Source organism: Pelophylax lessonae (genome assembly GCF_965119305.1).
Source record: "Pelophylax lessonae genome assembly, chromosome: 6".
In the NCBI taxonomy this organism is placed as follows: Eukaryota; Metazoa; Chordata; class Amphibia; order Anura; family Ranidae; genus Pelophylax; species Pelophylax lessonae.
Genome location: NC_138773.1, coordinates 70,775,141 through 70,798,543, shown reverse-complemented (window position 1 = coordinate 70,798,543; position 23,403 = coordinate 70,775,141). Strand labels below are relative to the sequence as shown.

Below are 23,403 nucleotides of genomic sequence, written 5' to 3'. Positions count from 1 at the left end.
ACCATGAAGGTTTTATCTATATCCGCATCCTGAAGAAGCTTACTATCTGGGCAAAATGCGTCGATCCATCCAATTACGTAGTGTATTCCTGGGTGTAACACCTATGTTATTTCATACATAAGCGATTGTTTTTAATTCTACACTTTTTTGTACATTATCAAAAAATTTTTTTGAGGTTTTTGGGCATAATCTTTAAAATCCCCTTTTCCTTGTCTGCTGTGTCAGACTTGATACACCTACACTTTATCCTGTTGCTGTCCAGGTAACACACGTGCAGCAGCATAAGGGTGAGCTTTAATGCCCACACGTCGCTAATGTACGTCACTGGGTGGCTGATGTTTCTGTGCTGAGAGCACGCTCACTGCGCATTCTCATCACAGAGACCGAACTGTCAAAGACCAGCTCTTGGTCCCCACTAACAATAGTTAGCCTGCCGGACCCGTTCCTGATCACATGATCGCTTCGATAGTCAAACATAGTGATTGCTGATCCTTAAATGTTCTTAAAAATTACCTTTCCTTTTCAATCTGCAGCTGTTGTAATTTTCTGAAAATGCAATACACTATGGCTACCTGTTCTGTACACAGAATGTAAACTGACCACACCCCAGAAACATAATTTCCTGCTTGTGTGATTGGCTCACCAATTTTCCCAGAAGTCTGCCTAAAGATACAAGTCAGATTTCTGGCATCCCCTACAACCAAGATTTCATTTTTGGTGAGATACTTCCAATAGGAACACGTCTAAAGGATGCAGACCCAGCAGCTTTCCTCATTAGAGCCCTGCAGCTGCCACAGTTAATAATTATGAAATCACTCCCATTAGACCCACTTAGCACAGGGGCACAGAGGAAGTAAACCCTCCTCTGACACTTGTACCTATAGGTAAGCCTATATTAAGGCTTACCTATAGGTACTGTAAATATCTCCTAAACATGTGCTGTTTAGGAGATATTTACCTTACATGCAGCCAGTGGCATCACTGGTGCATGCGCTCTGAAGGAACGGCCGCTGGTGCCGTTCCGTCAGAGGCCCGTGCCGTGACCGTCGGCTCCCGCGCACGTGCGCGGGAGTGACGTCACCGCGGCTCCGGACAATCAGATGGCATCCCGGAAGACGTGTGACTGGACATGTCGCCCGTCATAGAGGTAAGCGGGCGGCGCGGCGGGGGCTCAGTTTAAGGTAAGTATTTCATAATGAGCTAGTATGCAATGCATACTGGCTCATTATGTGTTTCTCTTGCAGGTTGAAAAAAAAAAAAGTGGGGTTTACAACCTCTTTAAAATGTATCAATCCACATTGTGGAACGATGAATGCGCTAAATTCAAAATAAAAATACCAACAGTTTGTATCTTACAAAAGTGGAGCTAATGAAGACCAACCCTCTTTTGGTGCAGACAGATTTTGCAAAAGTGGCGCAGCATGCTCCAAATTCAAGTAAAAGTTGTAGACCAGTACATGAATTTGATGCATGCTGCAACAATTTTAGAATGCATTAGAGAGACTTTTACAAAATCGGTCTGCACCAGTCTTTATGAATTCCAGGGAGTGTTTAGCTTGGGTTGTCAAATTGGCCATATGAATAGGACTACCAAGTTTAACTCATTTTACCAAAAGCTATGCAATATTTACCTAAATTCCTATTTTCGTATACTTTGTCAATTTATTACTTTGAATTTAACTGTATAGATGGCTTATCCCTGCTGTAATTGGTAGTGTGTGGGTAACAATTGAGGAACAGGAGATTGAGCTTAGGCCTCATTCACACGACCCATTAGGATTGTACACCAATGAAATCAGCAGACTGCTTGTTTCAGCCCCTAATTGTGTGTATCACCTCAGCTTTCCATTTATATGTGGACAGCTGCAGCGCTTGTCAGCCTGTCATTGATTTGTACAGGCTTCCTGGCTGCAGTTGACTGCAAACACCTGTGATCCCTGGCTCGGCTGTATGCCGCTTCTTGGTTTTCAGCCGTGTCATTGAGGCATAGATCTTTAGTATAATGTATGTTGTGTGTGTTCAGTCTGCTGCTGGACAGCAAATGCGCACATATGGATTCAGTTGTTTAAACGTATAATTTTGTATTTTGCGGCAAAATAATAAACGCACCTTTTAATAATTTAGACAATTTTTTTGACAGAGCATGCAAGGCTTTGCAACCTTTATTAGTGGATCACAGGTGCAATGCCCTGACTTCTGCAGACTATTCCTCCAGCTCCAGGTCCGTACCAAGGGTAGGCAGTCTCAAAACTGGAAGAAGAATCGATGGACTATAAGTGCGGTGATATCACTGCACTTGTGCTCCATTGAGAACCATGAGCCCCTCTCCTGTGGTAGCAGATGGGACTTGTAGTTTTTCTTTCACAGATTGCTGTGACTATATGATGCGGCATTGTGGGCGAAACCATTCAAATGATGACCGGATGCTGCAGGGAGAAGCACGTCCAGATCCTGTAATGGGGGGGGTGCAGACTCTGACCATGTTTCATGTTACCCTAAATATGGGTGTTGCATGAAATGTGGTCAGTTAGGCCTCTTTCACACGAGCACTCCGTTTTTGTCGTCCGTTCAGTCACTTTTTTTTTTTCTACGGACACCACTTGTGTCATCCGGTCCGTATATCCGCATATCATCCCATCCGTTTGCGGATGATATACGGACATAATGTATGTCTATGGGATTGCAGATGTCAGCGGATGACACCGCTGACATCCGATTTTGCGTCCTTTCTGTTTTTTAAACGGAAGAAAAATAGGGTTCTGTTCCGTTCCAAAAATGAACAGAACTGAAAGGACGCAAATCGGATGTCAGCGGATGGTCATCCGCTGACATCCGCAATCCCATTGACATGCATTATGTCCGTATATCACCCGCAAACGGATGGGGTGATATACAGACATACGGAACACCCGTGTGGAAGAGGCCTTAGGTGGACTTCTCTTTTAGTGCCGGTTCACACTACCGCGGGACGACTTCGGGGGCGACCTGTGAAGTCGCATGCACAGCGACTTCGCCGCCAATTTGCACGGACTCCATATAATGAATGTCGATGCAAGTCGCTCCGATGCCGCCCCGAAGTAGTACAGGAACTATTTTCTAAGTTGGAGCGACTTGAGTCGCTCCTATTAGAAGGGTTCCCGTAGCACTGCATGGACCGCGACTTGTCAGGCTGACCAGTCGCCTGACAAGTCACGGTAGTGTGAATGGGCACTTGATGAACATAGGTTAAAGATTTTAATCTGGTGAACATTTGACTTCCAAGCTATTTCTTCTCCTTTCTACCAAATTTGTGGCATAGAATTGAAACAATTAGCTAGGCTTGAAAATTAGGAAAACATATGATGAGTAAATTCTTGCGATTGTGTTTTTTTTTTTTTTTTCCTCTACTTTTATTTTTATTGGATTTAAATCAAAGTATTTGGGTATATTTAGCTAAACAAACCAATAAGTCGTGGCACAAAATATACAAATACCGTTGTAGGTTTCAATCAACCTTTGTTACCAAAAGCAAGCAGATCGATGGTGGCAAGATATCAGTTGATCATTATTGACATCCAGCCAGATCAGTCAGTTGATCAGATGAAAATCAATCTGGATATGGTACCTAATATTCTCGTTGAATACACCAGTGTTGTCATGGGAGATTTTAGTAGCCAATCATGCTACTAAAATTTCAAGCAAGTATTTCAAGGTAGGGATGCACCGAAATGAAATTCTTGGCCGAAGCCGAATAATAATAAAATGTTTGGCCGAAGGCCGAATACCGAACGCGGTGTTTCACATTTTTTCCATTTATTTTGCCAATTTTTTGTCCTCTCTCTTGTCCTCTCGTCTCTCTCTCTCTCTCTCTTGTCCTCTCACTCTCTCTCTTGTCCTCTCATGTCTCTCTCTCTCTCTCTCTCTCTCTCTCTCTTGTATTCTCTCTCTCTCTCTCTTGTCCTCTCATGTCTCTCTCTCTCTCTCTCTCTCCCTAAATGTTACTGTAGGGAATGGGATTCAGTGCACACTGCAGCCTTGTACCATAGGGTTAATGTTAGTGACACTGTAGGGATTGGGAAGGATGCTGGGAATGGGAATGGAAATCAGGAAGCATGCAGGCAGCCTTGTAAATTTTAATTGCAGATACAGGGCACTGGGCAGGTCAGGGTTAATATGGTAACATCAATTACTCAGTGACAGTCAGTCAGTGTCAGTGTGGACTCGATCAGATTATACAGTGACAGACAGTCTCTCATAGTGGTGGTAGTAGGAGGCTGGAGGTGGACTAGTAGTAGCCTGGAAAGGAGCACAGCCGCATACATACATTACTCACTCGTGCACTGCAGCCCGCCCCACACATTCAGTGAGTCTTACTCTCTTCCCTAGTTTTTTCAATGGCACATTCAGGAAGCCAATCACGTCGTGAGTAGCGGCACAGTGGAACCAATCATGTGTGCAGGCACGTGTGATTGGTTCGCTGTGCAGCTAATCACGGCGTGATTGGCTTCCTGAATGTGCCATTGAAAAAACTAGGGAGGAGAGTAAAGGCCCGTACACACGTACCGATCGTCGGCATACAAACGTCGGTGGACGAAGGATCTGCCGATTGTACGCGTGTTAGTATGGTGCCTCCGACAGATGTCTGCGCACAATCCGCGGACAAAAGTCTTTCTTGCAAACATGAAAATATTTGTATGCCGACACCAGAACGGACGATTGTTCGCCTGTCAGTACACAATTCGGCCGACAGACCGCAGATTTGCAAGACTGGGCATGCTCAGAAAATAGAAAACACAGGGAAAGTTAACCATTACATGACATCACTTCTGCAGTCGGCGGACAAAATTCTTGTGCTGTCCTTGTGCTGTCTTTGCACTTTTCAGCAGACACCGACATCCCGGGGAGAAAAGAGGAACATTTGTAAGCCGACCATCGGTACGTGTGTACGGGGCTTGAGACTCACTGAATGTGTGGGGCGGGCTGCAGTGCACGAGTGAGTAATGTATGTATGCTCACCGCTGAAGTGTCCCGGCTTCACGGACGTCTGTGAGTCCTCCTGTCCTCCTCCGAGTCCCTTCCCCCTGTAAATATCGTGACCTCGGCGATATGAATATCGCCTACGGCCACAGAACGATAGTCGATATCATATCGACTATCGTTCAGCCCTATTATTCGGCACAAAATTATTCGGCCTTTTGACTTATTCGGCCGAACACCGAAAGTGCTATTTGTTCTATTTTCGGCCGAATAATGTTCGGCCGCCGAACATTCGGTGCATCCCTATTTCAAGGAGTAACAAATTGTCCCTCTTGGAACAAATGGCTTCCTATTTTAGAAAGCTACATAGGTAGCATGTATTATTGGTTGCTTATGACTGAAACCTTCCCCCATCATGTGATGTTAATTGTGTGTGTGTGGGGGGGGGGGGGGGTTATTGCATAGGGAGCCCATTTGTTTAGTGATAACTACTACCTGCTATCATTTGTAGTAGTACTAACCTATTTAAGAATCTCCTTTGCAGCTGTAGCCATTGAGGTTTCTTTGTGTTTTCGCACAGACTTTTTTGATTGTGTTACGTATTTTAAGTAGACTATTTCAGACCACCGAATATCCTCCAGTATGGCATAACCACATTTCCTGGTGAATCAAGCTTCGCTTTTAGTTGCGTGCTTGATAATGGTCTGCCTGCTTCTTACAAGTTCCTTGTTTCAAAAAGTCACTGAAATGAAGAGCTGGGATTTATTTTATTTTTTTACATAGCTTTAAGTAGCTCTGCTCCCACTGACAAAGTGGAATCATTACTCAAAAATAAAGGTATATTTCAATGTTCTGCAAAAATAAAGTGAGAGCTTTTGATGCATCAGGAAAATTGTTCTTTTTAAATGCTGCATGCTAGGTTCCCTTTAGGACAGGGGTCTTCAAACTATGGCCCTCCAGCTGTTAAGGAACTACAATTCCCATCATGCCTAGTCATGTCTGTGAATGTCAGAGTTTTACAAAGCCTCATGGGATGTGTAGTTCCGCAACAGCTGGAGGGCCGTAGTTTGAGAATCCCTGCTCTAGCAGATGGACCAAGACCAAGGTCTCTGCAGACAGGGCTCTGAGAACTTGGATTTGGTTGAATTTTCCGAAATTGTCCTGGCATTGATTACATTTTCAAAGAAGCCCAAATTACAATTTTTTTTGGTAATAAGTAATATTTTATTTTTATATTTTACTTTCACAAAAGGCTGCATATACATCTTGGGTATAGGTCTGCTTGCCAAACATTGAATCTGGTTTGTGAGAAAGAAACTTTAAAGTGTTTTTAAAGCCTAAACATTTTCTACCTTATTGCAATCCTTGCATTAAGCTAAAAATGTTTAGGCATCAATATCCTCTGTAAATCCTTTCACTTACCTGGGCCCTCATTCGATCCAGTGCTGTGCCCGTCTGCAGCTCTTCTCTCCCCTCACTTTCTGGTCTCTCTAGCTTTGTTGAGGCACAGGGAGCCATTGGCTTTCGCTGCTGTCAATCAAAGCCAGTGAGAAGGTGGCAGGACTGAGTTCCGCTGTCTGTCAATAGACACAGACAGAGGGAGTGAGCTCGCACAAGTGCCCCCATTGGGAGCGCTCAGCGGAGGGGAGGAGCCAGAAGCGCCTGCAGGGGACCTGAGAAGAGGAGGTTCGGGACCACTCTGTGCAATTCAATTGAATAAAGCAGGTTAAAAAAAAGCATTTTCAATCACTTTAAAGTATATGTGCAACTCCATGTGTGGTTGGTCTGGTAAAGTTCCCAGAGTAGATGCACAGTGCTATGCTGGCGATGGGGGAGTGTGTCGCCGGGGACAGGACGATCGGCTTTGTGGGGGGGTTGTACCTGTTGCTGGCTTCTGCCAGTGCCCCCTGTTGTCTTGCCTGTGCCTGTCCTGAGGCCTAGGGATCCCTCCATGACAGTGGAGCCCTATGGGTGGTGATTTTGGCGGTGGGAGCCCCTTCTCATCACTTGGTGCTAACTCCTGGATCCTTTCTTTTCTGGATCGCAGTACGTGCAGTGCAGATTCTCCTGGTGGTTGCGGTACCTGGTGTCTGCGGGGTGGTGAGTCTGGTGGGGTCCTCTCCCTCACTGCTGAGGATTGATTGAGTTTTGTAGTTGCCCTCCGGAAAGGTTCTTTTCTTTCAACGTGCGGCTGTCCGGTCCGCCTACAGGCTCTCTTTGGGGGCGGTGCAAGACCTTTTACTTCACGGGGTGATTGTCGCGGTTCCGACTTCGGAACATTTACAGGGGTTTTACTCAAACCTATTTACAGTCCCCAGAAAGGAAGGCAAGGTGCGTCCAATCCTGGACCTTAAGGTGCTGAACTGCTTGTGCAGGTGCAGAAGTTCAGAATGGAGTCTGTTTGCATGGTGGTGGCTTCCCTGCATCAGGGGGATTTTCTTGCCTCTATCGACATCAAGGACGCGTACCTTCACATTCTAATATGTGGGTCACCAGCGCTTCCTCTGCTTTGCCATGGGAGAGGAGCATTATCAGTTTGAGGCGTTACCCTTTGGTCTCGCCTCCGCTCCTCGAGTCTTCACAAAAGTGTTGGCCTCAGTGCTAGCATTGTTACGTCAGCAGAGGATCACAGTCCTTGGCTTCTTAGATCACCTTCTCCTGCGCCGGTGGAGATCTCCATATGGACCCTGGGGAAGTTCGGCTGGATTCTGAAACTTCAAAAAATCTGCCTTGGTTCCTTTCACGAAACTAGACTATCTGGGTCTGACTCTAGACTCAGCCTTACCCAGAGTGCTCCTTCCCCTGGACAAACTCCAGAAACTGCATGCTGCAATTTGCCTCCTGCTGTCAAGCAGATAATCATTCCGTGGACTTCATGCGAGTGCTGGGCCTGATGGTGTCTACCTTCAAGGTGGTCCCGTTTGCACGGTTCCATACGAGGTACCTGCAAGGGAGATTCTGATCAAATGGGACAAGACTCCGCAGTCTTTGGACAACCAAATCCAATGCAGCCGGGGTGCATGATGGTCCCTGATCTGGTGACTTTGTTCTCGGCAGGGCAAATCCTTCCTCCCCTTGGACGGTGGTCACCAGGAATGCCAGGCCTGTCGGGTTGGTGAGGCATTCTTGACAGAAATTGCTCAGGGGGCTGAACCCTGGAAGAATCCAGACTACCGATCAGTATCCTGGAGCTCCGAGCGATCTGACTGTGCCTGGAACGTTGGACGGATCATCTCCAACAATGTCTAGTGCGCATTCAATCAGACAATGCCACACCCTTATGCCAATCACCAAGGGGGGCACAAGAAGCGTCCTAGCGGCTCTGGAGGTAGCTGGCATTCTCAGGTGGGAAGAACGTTTGTTCCAGCCCTTTCCGCTGTACACCTTCCCCGAGTGGAAAACTGGCAGGCGGATTACCTCAGTTGGCAGACGTTGGATCAGGGGGAATGGTCTCTTCATCAGGAGGTGTTTCATCAGTTGTGTCTCTGGTGGGGCACCCCCAAGGTGAATCTGTTGGCATTTTGCCTCAACAGAAAGGTGCAGAGGTTCGTGGCACGCCATGGAATCCTCTGGCGGACGCCACAGACGCAATGGTGGCCCCTTGGAGTCACTAACGTCTGCTTTACGTCTTCCCTTCTCTCAAGTTTCTGCCGCGATTTTTACGCAGGTTCGAGGCAAAGGGGATTCCGGTCATCTTGGTGGCCCCAGACTGGCCTCGCTGGGCTTGGTATGCCGATCTGGTGCAGCTGGTCACCGAAATTCCTTGGAAGCTTCCTCTTAGGGAGGATCTGTTGTCCCAAGGGTCAATCTTCCACCCTGCTTTACAGTCGCAGGCTTTGACGGTTTGGTTGTTGAAAGCCAGGTACTGAATGATAGGGGTTGGTCTGAATTGGTGATTCCAATACTGTTAAAAGCTAGGAAATCTACCTCTTGGACGATCAACCATCGTACGTAGAAGACGTACATTGCGTGATGTAAGTCCCTTGGGGTTCATCCTCGCTCCTTCTTGGCTCGGATCTTGACCTTCCTTCACGTGGGGTTGAACAGAAATGGGTCTTGAGCTTTGGCGGTCTTCTTTTAACGAACCTTGGCCACACACTCCCTTTCTTTAAGGTGTTTGCCATTTTGGTTCCTACACTGCGGTCTCTGTTGCTGCTCTGGGACCTCAATTTTGTGCTTTCGGTGCTCCAGAAGTTTACTTTTTAGATTTTTCAGGAGATTCTCTTGATTACACTGTCCCAAAAGGTGGGAATAAAGACATTGTGTTGACTGGCAGTGTTATCCTGTCGTTCACCTTACTTGGTGGTTCACAGAGATAAGGTGGTTCTTCGCCCCCGTCTGTCATTTCTTCCAAAGGTTGGCTCTGATTTCCATTTGAATGAAGACATTGGGTTGCCTTCCCTGTGTCCCAGGCCAAAACATCCTAAGGAAATTGACTTGCATGCCTTGAATGTGGCTCTGGCAATTAGGGTGTACCTGGCAGCTATGGAGTCTTTTTAAGGAAGTCAGACTCACCATTTGTGTTTACAGGTGGGCCTCGGACGGGGTTGTCTGCTTACTCTGCGACCATTCCCAGATGGATCAGACAGACGATGATTCAGGCCTATTCCATCAAAAGTCAGGTTCCTCCTTTCCCTATCAAGGCGCACTCTACTTGGCCGCTCAGTGCCTCCTTGGCCTTCCGTTATCAGGCGTCAGTGATGCAGCTTTGCAGGGTGGCCACCTGGTCATCGGTGCACACTTTCACAAAGTTCTATAAAGTGGATGTGTTGGCATCTGCGGATGCCTTTTTTGGCAACAAGGTTTTGCAGGCAGTTTAGAGGACTTGATCTTCTTTAAGGGTGTGTTGTTTTGTAGTAGTAGAGTCTAGGGACTTAACTGGCCTGCCTGAAGTCCAGACCTTTCACCAATTGAAAATATTTGGCGCATCTTGAAATTAAAAATAGGACAAAGAAGACCCTGGACTGTTGAGCAGTTAGAATCCTATAGCAGGCAAGAATGCGACATTTCTCTCCCAAAACGCCAGCAATTGGTCTTCCCAGTTCCCAGACATTTACAAAGTGTTGTTAAAAAAAAAAAAAAAATTGGGGATAACATCATGGTAAACATGGCCCTATCACAATTTTTTTTTTTTTTTTTTTTTTTTTTTTTAATTGTTGCTGCCATTGATTTCAAAATTACCCCTTTTTTTTTTTTTTTTTTTTTCTTAAAATGGTACATTTGATATTTTTTCTGTTGTGAAAAAAATGTGGGTTTATGAGATTATGGAATTGATGTTGTGTAGGTAAACCAAGTCACTAAAATCTCTCAAGCTTATATACATTTTAATTTGCAGTACTTTAAAATCTGCAGATTTCATTAAAGCATACTTGTTCAGGTGCTTCTGTTATAGAGTTAGAGCTGCACGATTCTGGCCAAAATGAGAATCACGATTTTTTAGCTTGGAATAAAGATCACGATTCTCTCACGATTCTCTGTGTAACAAAAAAAATTGGGATAACTTTACTGTTACGTTTTTTTTTTATTCATTAAAGTTTATTAATTGCGTTTGAAAGACTGCTGCGCAAATACAGTGTGGCATAAAATATTACAACAATCGCCATTTTATTCTGTAGGGTCTCTGCTAAAAAAATATATAAAATGTTTGGGGGTTCTAAGTACTTTTCTAGCAAAAAAAAATGAATTTAAACTTGCAAGCAACAAGTGTCATAAAAAGGTCTAGTCTTTAAAAGGTTAAACTTCCTTTCTCCCTGGCAGAGGGAAGGAAAAGATACAATGTAATCATTTTGTTTATAGTTACTGGGAGACTTAATGCTGATAGGCGTTTGCGGGAGGAAAGATACAATGTAATCATTTTGTTTATAGTTACTGGGAGTTTTCCACAGCTGTTTTCTCTGCTCCCTCAGCTATGCAAAGAATCGAGAATATGTCAGGTTTAGATCGTCAGGGGGGGTGAATCGAGATCGCGATTTTCATACGATTAATCGTGCAGCTCTATATAAAGTGACAAGACCATGTCCCTTTTTCCAATGTCATTAAAGCTAAAGTGTAATGTGCACATGTAACACCTTCCTTGGTACCTCACCCCACCCAGAATAATTTTGTGATGGAAAGAAATAAACTGTTTTGTGCCCGGCAATGTTATCAAAGGGTCTGTCTAATGATTTTAGTTACATAGTAGGTAAGGTTGACAGTCCATCTAGTTCAACCTTTTTAGGTGTATGTGTGTCACTGTTGATAATCATTTCCCATATCCCTGTATATTGTGTTCACTAAGATGCACGTCCAAGAATTTTTTTTATATATATATATATATATATATATATATATATATATATATATATATATATATATATATATATATATATATATATATATATATAATCTCTATCTATCTCAATGCACCCCGCGGACACCACAAACTGTGGAAGAGAGTTCCATATTGCTATCGCTCTGACGGTGAAAACCCCCCTACACAGCATAAAGTGGTTACTTGTATACAATTACATACTTGTAAAAGAAGAGGTAATATAGTTGCCCTTGTGTTGAAACGCCTCTGCTTCTCCGCTTCTGCATGTAGTTCACACTTCCTCATGGCACTCAGTTGTTCCTCCCACTGACTTGTATGCCACTGCAGGAATTACAAGCTGGTGGGAGGAACTTGCAGTAAATCTGCAGCCTTTCCAAACATGAGCTGGTAGAAAGTTAAGGATAATGACTCTTGTTTACGAGGTGTACTTGTTTACTGCAGGGGTCTTCAAAGTTCAGCCCTTTGCTAACTTTTATCTGGCCCTTTGTGCACTATTCCTCCCATTGATATGAGGCACTATTCCTCCCACTGACACCTACTATGGGGCACTATTCCTCCCACTGACACCTACTATGGGGCACTATTCCTCCTTCTCACCACCAACCCATCAGTGAGTTTATTCTCCTTTATGTTGGGCGAGGGCATTTTCTACCCCCACTGGCCACAATCCTGCCCCCTAAAATCTGAAGGACCGTCAACTGGCCTTTGGTTTGAAAAGTTTAGAAAGTCCTGGTCTACAGGCACAACTGTGATACAAAACAAATATGTCCAATATGGACTTTTCCAGTGTTTTAAATGCAAATAACTTTTTCTCAGTTGAATATTTCCACCTTGGGTTTAGTGGCCCTTCATCATGATTTAAATAGTAACTGGTGTCAGATGCAAGTTACAGCAATTTTTTTTTGCTCATTTATCAGGAACGACAAGGAAAGCATTGTTCAACTACTAGCCATCGTAGATTTGAACTGTCAGTTTTGCTTGGCTTATGTTGATAGTCCATTTGTCTGCGTTGGAGTTTCAGGCGTGGTGAGGGTTACAATTTTTTATGGTTCATTGAGAAAAGGGATCGACTTTCAGCTGGCAGCTTTGTTCCTAGAACTGCACACTGAACTTTGCAGTGAAATACAGCCTACTTCTATGGAGGGTTTTCCTGCTGCAGAAGTGTTGATGATTGTGTCCCTGCCACATGTCCACTTTGCAGGGCTCGCCTGCCTCTGTTCACAGAATGAGCTGGGATCTGTAAGAGAGCACGTCGCGTTCTGACTCTGTGGCTCTACTTGTTAGGGTTTCTTGCAGGACTGTGGTATTTAAAACCTCGTAAGCATAAAATGTCAGCAGCCTGTTCTTCATAGTCAACATTCAGTGGAATGCTTAAGCTAGGCAAAGCCTCACAGCCTCCATTTACTTGTGCATGCTTACAAAATGGCAAAGTAAACCAGGTTCAGGCAACTTGTGCTCCAGCTGTTGATTACTACTTAGTTTATTTTATCATTTTATATTCACAATGGAAAAGCTATCAACCTTTAACAGATTTATTAAAGTTAGATGTTGGCATTCCTTCATGTAAATATGTATTTGTGTGTGTGTGTGTGTGTGTGTGTGTGTGTGTGTGTGTGTGTGTGTGTGTGTATATATATATGTATATATATAATGTGATATATACACACACACACACACACACACACACACACACACACACATATATATATATATATATATATATATATATATATATATATATATATATATATATATATATGTGTGTGTGTGTGTATATGTATGAGTAGTACAGGATCCGTTCTAATAGGAGCGACACAAGTCGCTTCGACTTAGAAAAAGGGTCCTGTACGACTATGGGGCGACCTCGGAGCGACTTGCATAGACTTCATTATGTGAAGTTCCTGCAAGTCGCGCTGAAGTCGCGGTGCGCGCGACTTCACAGGTCGCCCCCGGAAGTCGTGTCGCCTCAGTGTGAACCGGCTCTAAGAGTGCCTTCTGTAGGCTGCATGTTTCAGCTCTTTCTATTGATGTTCGATAGGATTCCCATCAGGGCTCATAGAAGCCCACTTCACAATAGTCCATTGCTTTGTTCTTAGCCATTCTTGGGTGTTTTCAGCTGGATCTTGGGTCATTCTGTTTGGAGGACCTATGAGTGAGCATTCCGACACTGGGCAGTATTTTCTGCTCTAGAATTCCTTCCTAGGCTTGAGATTCATTGCACCCTGCACAGATTTGTGTCACCGAGTCTTCTATTGTTCACAAATGGTACTTTTCTTTGAAAACATACTTTTCTTTTTGTCTTTGAATATAGAGCTGGTGTGACTTGCTAAAAGACTAAATTTTTTCATATCTGACTAAAGGAAATTCTCTCAGATGCATTGTGGGTTATGCATTTTAGTAAACTCTAGTCTGGCTTTTTTGTGTCTTTCTTTCCACAGTGGGGTCCTTCTGGGTCGTCTTCCTTTTGAGCCCATTGCTGCTCAAAAAGAACAGATGTGGCTATCGCACTGATGAACCTGGAAGTTCAGCTTGTATCTCTATGGAGCCCTTCACTTACCATTCACACTTCTAGCTGAATTCCAGGAATTCGGCTCCTTTGTAAAAAGTGAAGGCACACTACAAGTTAGGCCCCTTTCACACGATTTTACCGCGATTTTGTTGCCATGATTTTACCGCGATTTTGATGCGATTTTGCCTGGACTTGTAGCAATGTCTATGTCTTTGGACCTCAAAACGCATTAAAATCTGGCCAAAGTAGTGCAGGAACTACTTTGAAGTTGCTGCAACTTTAAGTTGCGCATATATGAATGGATATCATTGGAAAACATGGCAAACGACATGTCGTGCAACTTTGATGTCCAAAGTTGCATGACAAGTTGCACAAGTGTGAAAGGGGCCTTAAAGTGGTTCTGAAACCTAAACGTTTTTTACCTGATCATTCCTTGCTTTAAGGTAAAAAATGTTTCCGCACCTCAATACTCCTCCTTGTACTTACCTGAGCGCTTCATTCCATCCAGCTGTGTTCTTCTCTCCCATCACTTCTGTATCTAGCTGGATTGCTGGGGCACCAGGAGCCATTGGCACCCACTGCTGGAGCTCCTCTTTAAGGGCAGGGAGCTCCATGACCTCTCCTGGAGTTATTTCTGTTTATATCTGACAAGTTTATACTCCTTTCAGAAGACGGCTATCTCTGTATTTCTGGGAGCCCAACGCTGATCCTTCTGTTCTCTGGATCTTCGAGAGTCACTATAGCTGCTCTGTGTGCTTATCTCCTCTCAGATACCAGAGTGTCTCCTCAGAGCCATAAACCTTTTTAAGAGATGGACCTAAAGCACCTAGTTGGACTTGACTAATACTGTTCCTTGGCTGTGCCTGAATTTGTGGAATTAAGCTTTCTGTCCAATCTGGGGTCAGTTTTCCTCTTGCAGCCACGTCCAGAGAGGTTGGCTACTCCACCGTGGATCTTGAACCTCTTTATAAGGCCCCTTTCACACTTACGCGACTTGTCCTGCGACCTGGGACTGCAAAGTCATTTTCCATGATTTTCAGTGAGTGCTGTTCATATCTTTGTGACTTCAAAGTAGTCCCTGCACTACTTTGGCCCGACTTTGATGCGACTTGGGGTCCATAGACCTCAAGATTACACAGGCATTGCTTCCATGTCTCGCGACTTTCAGGTCACACAAGTGTGATAGGGGCCTTAGCATTTTTAGTCACAGGAACATCTAGCTGCTAGGAGATGGACCTACAACCATTACCATTGGCATGCTGGTCTATCATTTTATTTCTGATCCTCTTTAAGGCCCCTTTCACACTTATGCGACACAATTTTGCCGCGATTTTGAAAGCAATGGCAAGGCTATATGCCTCAAAACGCATTAAAATCGTGGCAAAGTAGTGCAGGAACTACTTTGAAGTCGGTGCGACTTCAAAACACACTGATATGAATGGGGCTCATTGAAAATAATGGAAAACGACTTGTCATGCGATTTTTGCGGTCCAAAATCGCGGGACAAAACGCACTAGTGTGAATGGGGCCTAAGACAACTCTCCCTTCTTTGGTCCATGTTCAGTGTGGTGCTCGCAATGATCCTAAATAGCATAGTTTTATCAAGAATTAAATAGACTGATTGCAAGATTAAAGAAAAGACTGTTTTAGTATACTGGCTGATGTGAATGAGCCCCAACACAGAGGAAAAAATGAGGATTCCCCAGACTTTGAAATACTGTATTACATTCTCCGGGAACTTCCTTCACTGTTTCTGAGAAGAATAGCCATTACATTTCTCCACACAAAGAATGGGCAGCCTTAAGTTCTTTTGTTTCAATGCATGCATTGCCAAGGAATATACAGTGAATGAAATTTACATGCAATGATCATGGCTTATCCCTGTTTCACCTTTTGTGAGTTTCCTGAGGTCATCTTGTCTGGTTCCTACCAAAGCTGATGATTTAATGGCAGCTGAGGAAGTGAACAGATATACTATACTCGAATAACTTCTGTGGTTTAACTTCTTCCCTCCCCCGGGGGTGCAGAACTCTGGAAGGGACTGGGTTAAGTCTATTGTGAAATGGCATATTTCTGTACGTCACACAGGAGCATCATTGCATAGGAACGCCCTCTTTTGTTACGATTTGTATGTAAATGAACTCGTACATAGTGGAATGTCTACGGGTTTTTAACCACTTCTGTTTACAGTAAAGTAAAGGCAATAGATTACATTTTAGGCCACTGTATACTGGTATTTTTCTAAAATTGGCATGCAACGCTCACCCTGGGTTCCAGGTCCTGGGGTTGATTTGAAGCTGTATATTGAAAAGCCAAAACTATGTGCGTGCATATTTAGGTACTTGTAATTCCAAAAAAAGGGGGGGCTGGATGGCGTGTTTTTTATATATATATATATGTATGTATGTATGTATGTATGTATGTATGTGTGTGTGTGTGTGTGTGTGTGTGTGTGTGTGTGTGTGTGTGTGTGTGTATATATATATATATATGTGTGTATGTATTAGGGATGCACCGAAATGAAATTCTTGGCCGAAGCCGAATAATAATAAAATGTTTGGCCGAAGGCCGAATACCGAACGCGGTGTTTTGCATTTTTTCCATTTATTTTGCCAATTTTTTGTCCTCTCTCTTGTCCTCTCGTGTCTCTCTCTCTCTCTTGTCCTCTCATGTCTCTCTCTCTCTCTCTCTCTCTCTCTCTCTTGTCCTCTCATGTCTGTCTCTCTCTCCCTAAATGTTACTGTAGGGAATGGGATTCAGTGCACACTGCAGCCTTGTACCATAGGGTTAATGTTAGTGACACTGTAGGGATTGGGAAGGATGCTGGGAATGGAAATCAGGAAGCATGCAGGCAGCCTTGTAAATTTTAATTGCAGATACAGGGCACTGGGCAGGTCAGGGTTAATGTGGTAACATCAATTACTCAGTGACAGTCAGTCAGTGTCAGTGTGGACTCGATCAGATTATACAGTGACAGACAGTCTCTCATAGTGGTGGTAGTAGGAGGAGGCTGGAGGTGGACTAGTAGTAGCCTGGAAAGGAGCACAGCCGCATACATACATTACTCACTCGTGCACTGCAGCCCGCCCCACACATTCAGTGAGTCTTACTCTCCTCCCTAGTTTTTTCAATGGCACATTCAGGAAGCCAATCACGCCGTGAGTAGCGGCACAGCGGAACCAATCAGGTGTGCAGGCACGCGTGATTGGTTCGCTGTGCAGCTAATCCCGGCGTGATTGGCTTCCTGAATGTGCCATTGAAAAAACTAGGGAGGAGAGTAAGACTCACTGAATGTGTGGGGCGGGCTGCAGTGCACGAGTGAGTAATATATGTATGCTCACCGCTGAAGTGTCCCGGCTTCCCCTGCCTAACACGGAAGTCTGTGAGTCCTCCTGTCCTCCTCCGAGTCCCTTCCCCCTGTAAATATCGCCTACGGCCACAGAACGATAGTCAATATCATATCGACTATCGTTCAGCCCTATTATTCGGCACAAAATTATTCGGCCTTTTGACTTATTCGGCCGAACACCGAAAGTGCTATTTTTTCTATTTTCGGCCGAATAATGTTCGGTGCATCCCTAGTATGTATATGTATGTGTGTGTATGTATATGTATGTATGTGTGTGTATATATATATATATAATGTGTGTGTATATATATATATATATATATATATATATATATATATATATATATATATATATATATATATATATATATATATATATATATATATATATATATATATATATGCAAGATAGGTGTTTCAAGAATATTCACCATAGGACGTAAATAAACCAAAACACTAACAGCGCTAAAAAAGAGGGACATGCATGAAAACACAACAGTCCGTGAAACCACTCTAATATATGGTCCAATCGGAGACTTCTATGTTTTTAGCGCTGTTAGTGTTTTGGTTTATTTACGTCCTATGGTGAATATTCTTGAAACACCTATCTTGCATTTTATTTACTTATAACAGCTGCTTAGACTTTGTGTCATTCATGCATATTAATTTGCCCAGGGCTTGACAAATTTGCCTGAAATCTAGGAGCCAGCTAAAAAAGTTAGGAGCCAGTTTTTTTTTTTAAAACTAAGTGCCGGTTCACACTCATGCGGCTGCGGCGATCGCATGTAATATCGGAGCGCACTGCTCCTTCATTACATGCGATCGGCTGTGCGGTGCGAGTTTAGCCATACACTTTGTATGGCTAAATTCGCACTGCACCCGCAGCAAAGACGCTCAGGACCCTTTTTTGCAGCCACATCAGGATCGGATTGCACAGCGGTTCACATTTGTGCGATCCGATCCTGTGCGAACTGCAAGATCGCACTGCGATATGCGATCAAACTGGGGGTGTCATTAAGATTACATTGACACCCCCAGCGTATCGCATATGGCAGTGTGAACTGCCAGGGGCGCGCTTGTGATGCGGGAACATGCTGCGAATTCGCAGCCTTCCCGCATCGCATAAGTGTGAACCGGGGCTTACAACCAAGCTTTATTTAACCACTTAACGACCAGCCACGTAGATCTACGTCGGCTGACTTTGAGTGGTTATACCGGGATGATGCCTCTAGTTAGAGGCATCATCCCGGTACCGTTGTTTGAAGCCGGCGGTCGGCTTTCCATCGGTAACGATCGATGCGGCTCGGGAGCCGCTCGATCGTTACCCGGGGGGGGGGGGCGGGAGGGGACGTCCCCCCCCCCTCCCACCGCCTTCTGCGGCTTTGCTCGGGGCTCCCGTCCCACCGGGAGCCCCGAGCACCCAGCCGGCACGTCCGCCGGCTGGATGGAGTCCCGATGAATGCCGGAAACGGCATTGATCGGGTCTCCGATGACGTAACCCGGAGGCGGCGTCCATGACGTCACATCCGGGTTACTGTGCCGCAAAAGGCGGCAGATTTAAAAAACGGCTGTATGCAAAAATGCCGTTTTTTTCGTTTTGCATACAGGGAAGTGTAGTGGAGGGGTCTAGGGTCTTTTAGACCCTCGATCCCTCCATAAAGTGTACCTGTCACACATATTGCTGTCACAAGGGATGTTTACATTGCTTGTGACAGCAATAAAAGTGATCAGATTTTTTTTTTTTTTTAAAAACCTGTAATAAAGTTAAAAAAAAAGAAAAAATAAATAGAAAAAAAAAAAAAAAATTTAGCCGCCCCCGTCACCGTTAGCTCGCGCACAAAAAAAAACGTATACGCAAGTCGAGTCGCAAATGAAATCGCTATTCAAACCACACATGTGAGGTATCGCCGCGATCGCCAGAGCGTGGGCAATAATTTAAAAAAATGAGCTACACTCTAACTCAAAACTGGTAACCGTTAAATAAATTTAAAGCGTCGCAGATTGAGATCTCTATTGACCGTAGTTTGTCGCCATCCCACGGGGGGGCGCAATTTTAAACCGTAACATGTTTGGTATCTATTTACTCGGCGTGACATGTTCTTTCACAATATACAAAAAAAATGGGCTAACTTTACTGTTTAGTATTTTTTTAAATTAGTGAAATGTGATTTTTCAAATTTTTTCCAAAAAAATGGCGTTTTAAAGACCGCTGCGCAAATACCGCGTGACAAAAAATTTTGCAATGACCGACATTTTATTCTCCAGAGTCTTTGCTAAAAAAATATATATAATGTTTGGGGGTTCTAAGTAGTTTTCTATGAAAAAATACTGGTTTTAACTTGTGAACAAAAAGTGTCCGAAATAGGGCTGGGGGTAAAGTGGTTAATAAAACGGATGCTAAATTTACAAATAGATACGACTTGAACTCCACTCTCTTCTATAGCGCAATTGGATGGAAACAGACTGTCTGTCTCTTTCCATCCGATGCCATCTGATCCGATCAACGGGATGGATAGAAAATAGAACCACCATCCGTCTGTTTTTGGCGGACAGGATCAGATGGCGGCAGATTACTGCTCCATAGAGGAGACTGAAGGGTCCGATCAGGTCTGCCTGAAAAACTGACAGGCGGACTTGATCAGACAGCCCGTGTGAAAGGGGCCTTCGGCTGTGGCACGGCGATGAGGAAAAAAAAAAAGATTATATTTATATATTTATATATATATATATATATATAAAAAAGAAAATATTTTTTTTACATTTAAAAAATAAATTGATAATAATAACCATACTCCCTGTCCACTTACCTTTAAGCAAAGGTAACTGGACAGAGAGATGAAGCCTTAAAAAACTTTCCTCTCATTTCCTCTTTGGAAGGAGATGGAAAGGCATTAAGAACATGCATTACTCCCGGCCACCACAAGAGGGCGCCAGTTCCCCTAGCCTTTCTCATCTCACAGAAGAAGGCCGAAAAGCCGGGGCCTCAATTTTTGGACAGCGCGGAAGTCCATGCACTCGAGGAGAAGGTGGGGGGCTCAAAAGGGACAGGACACCCCCTGCAGGGCACCCCAGGCGCCAGGTCGCTAATTCTAGTCGCAAATGCGACCTGGCGCCCGGGTTTGTCGAGCCCTGATCAGGGCTTGACAAATTTTCCTGAAATCTAGGAGCCAGCTAAAAAAGTTAGGAGCCAGTTTTTTTTTTTTTTTTTTTAAACAACCAAGCTTTATTTCCAAAAAATAACGTACTAAATTTACACATAAAGACTACTAGAACCCCGCTCTCCTCCTATAGAGCAATCGGATGGAAACAGACTGTCTGTCTGTTTCCATCCGATGCCATCTGATCCGATCCACGGGATGGATAGAAAATAGAACCACCATCCGTCTGTTTTTGGCAGACAGGATCAGATGGCGGCAGATTACCGCTCCATAGAGGAGACTGAAGAGTCCGATCAGGTCTGCCTGAGAAACTGACAGGCGGACCTGGTTAGACAGCCCGTGTGAAAGGGGCCTTCAGCTGTGGCATGGCGATGAGGGAAAAAAAAAAAATTATATATTTATATTTACATATATATATATATATATATATATATATATATATATATATATTTTTTTTTTAATAATAAGAATTGAAAAGAAAAAGATGTTTTTTTTTTTAATAATTTAAAAAAAAAAAAGAAATTATTTTTTTTTTTTTTAATTTAAAAAATAAATTAATAATCATAACCACACTCCCTGTCCACTTACCTTTTAAGCAAAGGTAACTGGACAGAGAGATGAAGCCTGCAAAAACTTCCCATCTCCTTCCAAAGAGCAGATGAGAAGGAAGGCATTGAGAACATGCATTACTCCCGGCCACCACAAGAGGGCACCAGTTCCCCTAGCCCCTCATCTCACAGAAGAAGGCCGAAAAGCCGGGGCCTCAATTTATGGACGGCGCAGAAGTCCGTGCACTCGGGAAAGAAGGTGGGGGCGCAAAAGGGACAGGACACCTCCTGCAGGGCACCCCAGGCGCCAGGTCGCTAATTCTAGTCGCAAATGCGACCTGGCACCCGGGGTTTGTCGAGGCCTGGTATATATATATATATATATATATATATATATATATATATATATATATATAATATATTTACATTACATAATACTCTGTTCGACCCAAGTTTTTGCACACCAACTAATGCTGGTGGTTTATTATATTCTTTTAAGCAGGGTAAATGTCAAGGCTTGTCTTTCCTATCAGTAATACTTTCTCAGTGTTGGAAGGATAGTAGTGCTGTAATCTTGCCGCACTCTTGTGGTTCTTAATGTTAGGTTTGGGGTTAGGATTAGGCATGTATTACTTACAATGCTGTATTATAATGAAAGGATATTGCATTTAGCGCTAATCATTTTAATGTACACAAAATTAGCCCTCAACCCTAGCATTAGTAACCACTGAGGCCTATTACATATTACTGGGCTGCTGTCCACTCAGCAGTGAAGCCGTAGCAGACCAAAAGTTTTTCTTCACACACTTTTCACTATCATAAAAAACTTAACCAGACTTTATTGTGCAGGATGATGTTCCTACTGACCAGCCACAAGAAATTATTTGACCTGTAGACTTGGCTGACTTGGGCTTCTGAGTAGTGATGTGTGTGTATATGTATGTGTGTGTATTTTTTATATATATATATATATATTAGGGCTGCACGATATTGGAAATAAAAGTACATTGCAATATTTTTTTTTCCAACAATATATATTGCGATATTGGGCAGGCCAGGGTTAATGTTATTGTAGGAATTGAACTGGGTGGAATGCAGAAGACACTGACAGTGTGGAAGGCAGAGTCGGGACTCACAATGGTGGTAGGAGGTAGAAGAACACAGCCTGATATGACACGTTCAGTCTGCCGCCCTGCAGCTAGTTCTCTTGACTGAGCGGTGAGCATGGCCCAGCGAACCAATCACGTCGTGAGTAGCGGCACAGCGAACCAATCAGGTGTGCAGGCATGCGTGATTGGTTAGCCGTGCAGCTGCTCACCGCTCAGTCAGGAGAACTAGCTGCAGGCAGGCAGACTGAACGTGTGTGGGACGGATGTCGGGCTGTGTTCTGCTACCTTCTAGTCTCCTCCCGACTTCTCCCTGCCTATGCCTACGATCGTATGTTCAATACGTCAAGTTAAGTGTCATCCGCTCGGTGAAAAAAAAAAAAAAAAAGTGCCGGAGTGGATCACAATATGGTCCGCTCCGTGTGAAAGAGCCCTCATTCATATTTATATATTTATTGTTATTTATTATTAGATTTATTATTTATTGAATATTTATTATTATACCAATGAGCCTCCGTTCACACTAGGTCGCTCGACTTAGGGGGCGACCTGTGAAGTCGCGTGCAGCGCGACTTGCAGGGACTTCACATAATGGAAGTCAATGCAAGTCACCTCCAGGTCGCCCCGAAGTAGTACTGGACCCTTTTTCTAAGTCAGAACGACTTGTGTCGCTCCTATTAGAACCGGTACTGTGCTACTCAATGACCGCGACGGTGCACGTCTTGCCAGGCTGACCAAGTCACCTGACAAGTCGTATTAGTGTGAACCGGGAACTAAAGGTGCCGCGGCCATTTCAACACCATAAGGCTACATTCACACCTGAGCGTAGCGTTTTCGCTCGTTTTTTACCGCGATTTACAGGCGTTTTTACAGGCGTTTTTTGTGCAGGCGTTTTTAGATTGAATAGAAACCAATGGAAAACGCCTGTAATCTGCCCAAAAAGAAGCTCATGTACTTTTTTGAGCGTTGGGCGTTTTGCTTACAGCGTCAAAACGCTCAGATGTGAACAGGGGCCATTGAAATTAATAGGATTTGTCTTGTTGGGCGTTTTGAGAGCTGATCCTAGAGCAGAAAAACTCCCCAAAAACGCCCCAAAACGCCTACATGTGAACGGAGCCTTAACAATTGTTGTGTTGTTATTTCTTATAATAACAAATGATATTGTTTTATAACAGTGCAACCTACATTCCCATGTGTTTTATATAGTAGTTTTCAATTCTAAACTGGAGTCTTAAGCTCCAATACTTGCCTCTCTCAATGTCTCAACATCATTTGCCGTCCTCTTCTATCTGGCTTCTTCCAGGTGCTAGGCTGCGGCTGTTTTCATTGGATTATGCAGGATGATGCCACTCCTCATGCACAGGAGTGCAGTCATCCTAGCACTGTGACGGTAGGTTTCTTTTATTGCAGAAGAGACTTTGCACGTCTCATCTGCAATAAAGAGCCGGGCTGCTCAAAATTTGGAAA

At 43.9% G+C, this 23,403-nt stretch overlaps 1 protein-coding gene across 2 annotated transcripts in view; it reads left to right on the top strand.

The window, feature by feature from the left end:
- CREBBP (CREB binding lysine acetyltransferase) overlaps nucleotides 1-23,403 on the top strand; it is a 106,468-nt gene that overhangs the window by 15,806 nt on the left and 67,259 nt on the right. The window lies entirely within an intron of this gene.